General features: G+C 37.4%; 1 protein-coding gene and 1 pseudogene across 3 annotated transcripts in view; both read left to right on the top strand.

Moving 5' to 3' along the window:
- Positions 1 to 6,825, top strand: part of PRKAA1 (protein kinase AMP-activated catalytic subunit alpha 1) — a 51,105-nt gene that overhangs the window by 22,552 nt on the left and 21,728 nt on the right. The window lies entirely within an intron of this gene.
- On the top strand, positions 456 to 846 carry LOC114486726 (non-histone chromosomal protein HMG-14-like; annotated as a pseudogene).

Genomic DNA, 6,825 nt, shown 5'->3' with positions numbered 1-6,825 from the left:
CACTACCAAATGTAAAATAGATAGCTAGTGGGAAGCAGCTGCATAGCACAGGGAGATCAGCTTGGTGCTTTGTGAGCACCTAGAGGGGTGGGATAGGGAGGGTGGGAGGGAGACGCAAGAGGGAGGTGATATGGGGATATATGTATATACATATAGCTGATTCACTGTTATACAGCAGAAACTAACACCATTGTAAAGCATTCTACTCCAATAAAGATGTTTAAAAAAATGGCACTTTTACATTATGATTCCCTGATAATCCTTTGGGTTACACTATGTTGTGGTTGAACATTTGCTCATTTGCTGGGAAGATTTGTATTGTGGGAGTACTGTGAAGGTTAAGAAAGGATCTGGGCGGGGCCCAGCAGCTCGGGCGGCGGGAGGAGCGTTAGCGGCCAGGCAGCCCAGCTTCGCGAAGGCTCTTGGCGGCGCACGCCCGCCGCCCCTCTGCCACAATGCCCAAGAGGAAGGTCAGCTCCGCCGAGGAGGGAGCGGCGAAGGAGGGCCCGAGAGGAGATCGGTTAGGTTGTCAGCTAAACCGGCTCCCGCAAAAGTGGAAACGAAGCCAAAAAAGGCAGCAGGAAAGGATAAAAATCTTCAGCCAAAAAAGTGCAGACAAAAGGGAAAAGGGGAGCAAAGGGAAAACAGGCTGAAGTGGCTAGCCAAGAGACTAAAGAAGACTTACCTGCAGAAAACAGAGAAACCAAAAATGAGAAGAGCCCAGACTCTGATGAAGCAGGAGAGAAAGAAGCAACTCTGATTAATATCACACATCCGGTCCTATCAGTGGTCCCTGTCTCCCTGCTTGTACAATCCAGAGGAATATTCTTATCAACTATTTTATAAATACAAGTGTTTTAGTAGCTCTAGAAACATTTTTAAAAAGGAGGGAATCCCACCTTATCCCATTTTTTAAGTGTAAATGCTTTTTTTTTTAAGAGGTGAAATCAGTTGCTGGTTGTTATTTTTTGGTACAACCAGAAAATAGTGGGATATTGAATGGAAGGCTTTGATTATCTTGGGTGTCAGCTTAACATTCCATAGATGAGGGGTAGCTTTTATATCCTATAATGCAAAGCACACTAAATGGCAGTTTGGAGTCAGTTGTGCATTTAATGTCTTAAACACTTTAAATTACTTCTTTTCGCATGTTGTTTTTGGTTGAATTGTTTCCTAAAGCAAACCACTCACTACTTGATCTTGGCTTTCCTGGTCAGAATTTTGTGTACTCTGTAACATCTTTCGTTGTGGTAGTCCAGTTCTTCTCGTAACTTTGTTAATGTGCTGTGAACGATTGACAATTTGAGTATGTAGTATATATGATAGTAAATTGTGAATGAGTGGGACTTACGATGTAACAGCATATCAGTATTTGAAGATATTGGTACTTGATACCCTGTCAAGGAAAATTTGCCTCCAAATTTTAAGCTGGAAAATCACTGGAATAACTGTTCAGAAAAGAATCACAACTACATGATTTTTTAGATTTTTGGTACGTATGTTAAGAATTGTATACAATTTAGGAACTTCCCTGGTGGCACAGTGGTTAAGAATCTGCCTGCCAATATAGGGGACACGGGTTCAAGCCCTGGTCTGGGAAGATCCCATGTGCCTCGGAGCGACTAATCCCGTGCACCACAACTACTGAGCCTGCGCTCTAGAGCCCTTGCGCCACAACTGCTGAGCCCGTGTGCCACAACTACTGAAGCCTGCGCGCCTGAACCCCATGCTCCGCAACAAGAGAAGCCACCGCAGTGAGAAGCCTGCGCACAGCAAAGAAGAGTAGCCCCCGCTCGCCGCAACTAGAGAAAGCCCGCGCCCAGCAGCAAAGATCCAACACAGCCAAGGAAAAAAAAACAATTGTATACAATTTAAATGTCTGTGCTGATCCTCAGAACAACCAGTAACATCTCAATTATGAAAAAAAAAAAAAAGGATCTGGACAAAATAGAAGGTGAACTTAGGTGGTAAGTTACATTCTTGAAAGGGACTGAGTTAGGACTCTGATTTAAACACTTTTCTTTGAGTCTTATTTAACAAAGACTTTTTCTTCCATTGTGAAATATCTGTATAACCTAACCTTAAATTTAATATTATTAACTAAAATATTTAAGCAAAGTAGCAGATGCTTAAAAAATTCAAAATAATGAGGAACCACCCCATCCCCTATCCACCCCTCTCAGCTGCAGGGGGTTTCATGGGGCAGAAGATCCCTTCACTCATTGTCTTGGTTAGCTTGGTGGGGAAAAAAATGTTAAATTGTTGAAAACCATTGGACCCAATGATCTGTAAGGTTCTCTTTAGTTCTAAAATTCTAAACTTCTTATTGTTAAATCGTCAAGAGCACATATTAAGTGAGGAGCAAACAATGCGTCTTTTTTTTTTCTTTTAGAAAAAATAATTATCTCATTGCTCCCGTGATTAAAACCCTGCAGTGGTTCCTAATCCTTGGGGGTTTTTAAAGGATGGTCAGGCTCGGCTCCATCCCAAGTCCCAGGAAAGTCTATTGAGATTGGAATAATGAGAAAAATTCTTTGTTTAAAATAATGTTTTAAATACAAGGAGTTTAAAATATCAATGCTGAGTTTTCAATTTGGAAATAGTAAAAAAATATTGTATTAATCTGCCAGCGCTGCCATAACAAAAATATTGCAGACCGAATGGCTTTGACAACAGAAATTTATTTTCTCACAGTCTAGAGGCTAAAAGTCTGAGATCAAGGTTTGGTTTCTTCTGAGGCCTCTCTCCTTAGCATGCAGATGGCTGCCTTCTCTCACTGTCCTCACATGGTTTCCTGTGTGTACCTCTGCTGTTTCTCTGTGTATCCATATTTCCTCCTAAAGGCACACTTGTCAGGTTGGATCAGGACCTACCCCACCTGTTTCATTTTAACTTAGTCATCTCTTTAAAGGCCTTATTTCCAAATACTATCACATTCTGAGGTACTAGGGATTAGGACTTCAACATATGAATTTGGGGGGAGACACAATTCAGCCCATAAGGGATTTCTTGTTATCATTACCCTTGATTTTCAGCTGGTAATTATGAAGATTGCCAGGGAAAGCTCTTTGATATTGGTCTTACAAACTATGTTCTAATTTAGAAGAGAACATTTTCTTCCTGAAAAACGAAAACTCTAAATCACTTATTTAAAAACTGAAAAAAAAATTTTTTTTGAAAATAATACATGTATATTTTAAAATGTCAAATAGTGCTAAGAGGTCTATTTATAAAACAGAATTTCCTACTCCCACTTTCAATTCTTAGCTGTTTCTTCTTGTAGTTATCTTTAAAAATTTTTTTTAAATTTTTTATTTAATTTTATTTTTTAAAAATTAATTTATTTTATTTTTGGCTGCACTAGAGAACATTTTCTTCCTGAAAAACGAAAACTCTAAATCACTTATTTAAAAACTGAAAAAAAAATTTTTTTTGAAAATAATACATGTATATTTTAAAATGTCAAATAGTGCTAAGAGGTCTATTTATAAAACAGAATTTCCTACCCCCACTTTCAATTCTTAGCTGTTTCTTCTTGTAGTTATCTTTAAAAATTTTTTTTTAATTTTTTATTTAATTTTATTTTTTAAAAATTTATTTAATTTATTTTATTTTTGGCTGCATTGGGTCTTCATTGCTGCGCATGGGCTTTCTCTAGTTGCAGCGAGCAGGGGCTACTCTTCATTGCAGTGCGGCGGCTTCTCTTGTTGCAGAGCACGGGCTCTAGGTGCGCAGGCTTCAGTAGTTGTAGCATGTGGGCTCAGTAGTTGTGGCTCGTGGGCGGTAGAGCACAGGCTCAGTAGGTGTGGCACACGGGCTTAGTTGCTCCGCGGCATGTGGGATCTTCCTGGACGAGGTCTCGAACCCGTGTCCCCTACATTGGCAGGCGGATTCTTAATCACTGTGCCACCAGGGAAGCCCTGTTTTTTTTTTAAACTTCCACATTTCTAATTGATAATGCATGCATAAAAGTTATCTTAATTCTTGTTGAAAGACTTTTTGTTAAATTCTTATTATGGTTGATGAGGATTTTAGTTCTTTCTTAAGTTATTTTATTTTTATATTGAGGTATATTTTTATATTGAGGTATTGATTTACAGTATTAGTTTCCAATGTACAACATAGTGATTCAAAATTTTTATAGATTATACTTCATTTATAGTTATTATAAAATATTGGTCATATTCCCTGTGCTGTACAACATATCCTTGTAGCTTATTTATTTTATACATAGTAGTTTGTACCTCTTTATCCCCTATCCCTATCTTGCCCTTACCCAATTCCCTCTCCTCACTGGTAACCAGTGGTTTGTTCTCTTTATCTGTGAGTTTGTTTCTTTTTTGTTATATTCACTAGTTTTATTTTATTAAAATATTAAAAAAAAATTTATTGAAGTATATTTGATTTACAATACTGTGTTAGTTTGAGGCATATAGCAAAGTGTTGTGGATATATATACATATTATGTTCTTTTTCAGATTCTTTTCCATTGTAAGTTATTATAAGATATTGAGTATAGTTCCCTGTGCTGTACAGTAAATCCTTGTTGTTTATTTTATATATAGTGGTATCTGTTAATCCCATACTCCTAATTTATCCCTTCCCACCCTTTCCCCTTGGGTAACCGTAAGTTTGTTTTCTATGTCTGTGAATCTGTTTCTGTTTTGTAAAAAAGTTCATTTTTATTATTATTTTTCGATTCCACATACAAATGATATCATATAATATTTGTCTTTCTCTGTCTGACTTCATTCAATATGATAATCTCTAAGTCCATCCATGTTGCTGCAAATGGCATTATTTCATTCTTTTTTATGGCTGAGTAATATTCCTCTGTGTGTGTGTGTGTGTGTGTGTGTGTGTGTGTGTGTATGTGTATCACATCTTCTTTATCCATTCATCTGTTGATGGACACTTACCTTGCTTCCGTGTCTTGGCTATTGTAAATAGTGCCGCTATGAACATTGGGGTGCATGTATCTTTTCTTTTTTTAATTTTTTTTCTGGTCTTTTGGGAACAATGTCATCTTAGGAGGAACTTGCCTTTCTCCTCTTATGCTTTTTTTAAAAACAATAAATTTATTTATTTATTTTTGGCTGCGTTGGGTCTTTGTTGCTGTGTGTGGGCTTTCTCTAGTTGCAGCGAGCAGGGGCTACTCTTCATTGAGGTGCACAGACTTCTCATTGCGGTGGCTTCTTTTATTGCGGAGCATGGGCTCTAGGCGTGCGGGCTTCAGTAGTTGTGGTGCACGGGCTTAGCTGCTCTGCGGCATGTGGGATCTTCCCGGCCCAGGGCTTGAACCTGTGTCCCCTACATTGGCAGGCGGATTCTTAACCACTGTGCCACCCCAGGGAAGTCTGCATGTATCTTTTTGAATTAGAGTTTTCATCTTTTCTGGATATATGCCTAGGAGTGGGATTGCTGGATGATATGGTAGTTCTATTTTTAGTTGTTTTAGGACCCTCCTACTGTTTTCCATGGTGGCTGCACTGATCTACAGTCCCACCAACAGTGTAGGAGGGTTCCCTTTTCTCCACACCCTCTCCTGCATTTATTATTTGTAGATGTTTTGATGATGGCCATTCTGACCGCTGTGAGGTGATACCTCATTGCAGTTTTGATTTGCATTACTCTAATAATTAGAGATGTTGAACATCTTTTCATGTGCCTGTTGGCCATCTGTGTCTTCTTTGGAGAAATTTCTATTTAGGTCTTCTGCCATTGTTTGATTGGCTTGTTTATATTTTTGATATTCAGAGAGCTGTTTGTATATTTTGGAAATTAAGCCCTTATTGGTCTCATCATTTGCAGATATTTTCTCCCAGTGCATAGGTTGTCTTTTTGTTTTGTTTATGGTTTCCTTTGCTGTGCAAAAGTGTGTAAGTTTGATTAGGTCCCATTTGTTTATTTTTGCTTTTATTTCTTTTGCCTTGGGCTGATCTAGGAAAATATTGCTATGATTTATGTCAAAGAATATTTTGCCTATGTTCTCTGCTAGGGAGTTTTATGGTATTATGTCTTATATTTAAGTCTTTAAGCCATTTAGAGTTTACTTTTGTGTATGGTGTGAGGGAGTGTTTGAACTTCATTGATTTACATGAGGCTGTCTGGCTTTCCCAACACCACTTGCTGAGGAGACTGTTTGACTTACTTCACTAAGCATAATAACCTCCAGGTCCAAGATTTTAGTTCTTGTGTACCTTTTCCTCTACACCCTCATTCTCCTAATATAATTATGTCATACTTTAAAAAAAATCCATATTTGGTGTTTTCATAATTGTGACTGTGTAAAAACTATCTGCTAAGCCAATACTATGACTATATTTACTTATAGAACTTTTCATTTTTCCTGGAGTTATTAATTTACCTCATTTTTTCATTTGCTTAGTTTTCTTGTAACCTAAGTCTAAATTCTCCACATCTTCCAATGCTTTTGTAAGATCTTTCTCAATGTAACATTCCGTACTTTCAAACCTGTCAGATAATTTATCCGTCTATTCTTTTTTCTCCCTAGAAATAACCGTCCAAGATCCTCTGCAACATTTCTGTCTGGATTTGTTGCCTTCCAGCCTTCTACACAGCTGTTACCTAGAACTTTGCTTCATTACCTTATTGAGGATTCTCTTCTTTTTCTCCTATATTGGATCCCTTCTTACTGAATACCATCTTGGTTTCTTTTTATTTATTATTTAAAGAAAAATTTTTTTATTTTTAATTTTCTTTTTGAATTTTTGAATTTTATTTTATTTTTTATACAGCAGGTTCTTATTAGTTATCCGTTTTATACATATTAGTGTATACATGTCAATCCCAGTCTCCCAATTC

This window comes from Physeter macrocephalus, chromosome 8 (genome assembly GCF_002837175.3).
Source record: "Physeter macrocephalus isolate SW-GA chromosome 8, ASM283717v5, whole genome shotgun sequence".
NCBI lineage: Eukaryota > Metazoa > Chordata > Mammalia > Artiodactyla > Physeteridae > Physeter > Physeter macrocephalus.
This window is presented reverse-complemented; position numbering and strand designations above follow the sequence as displayed.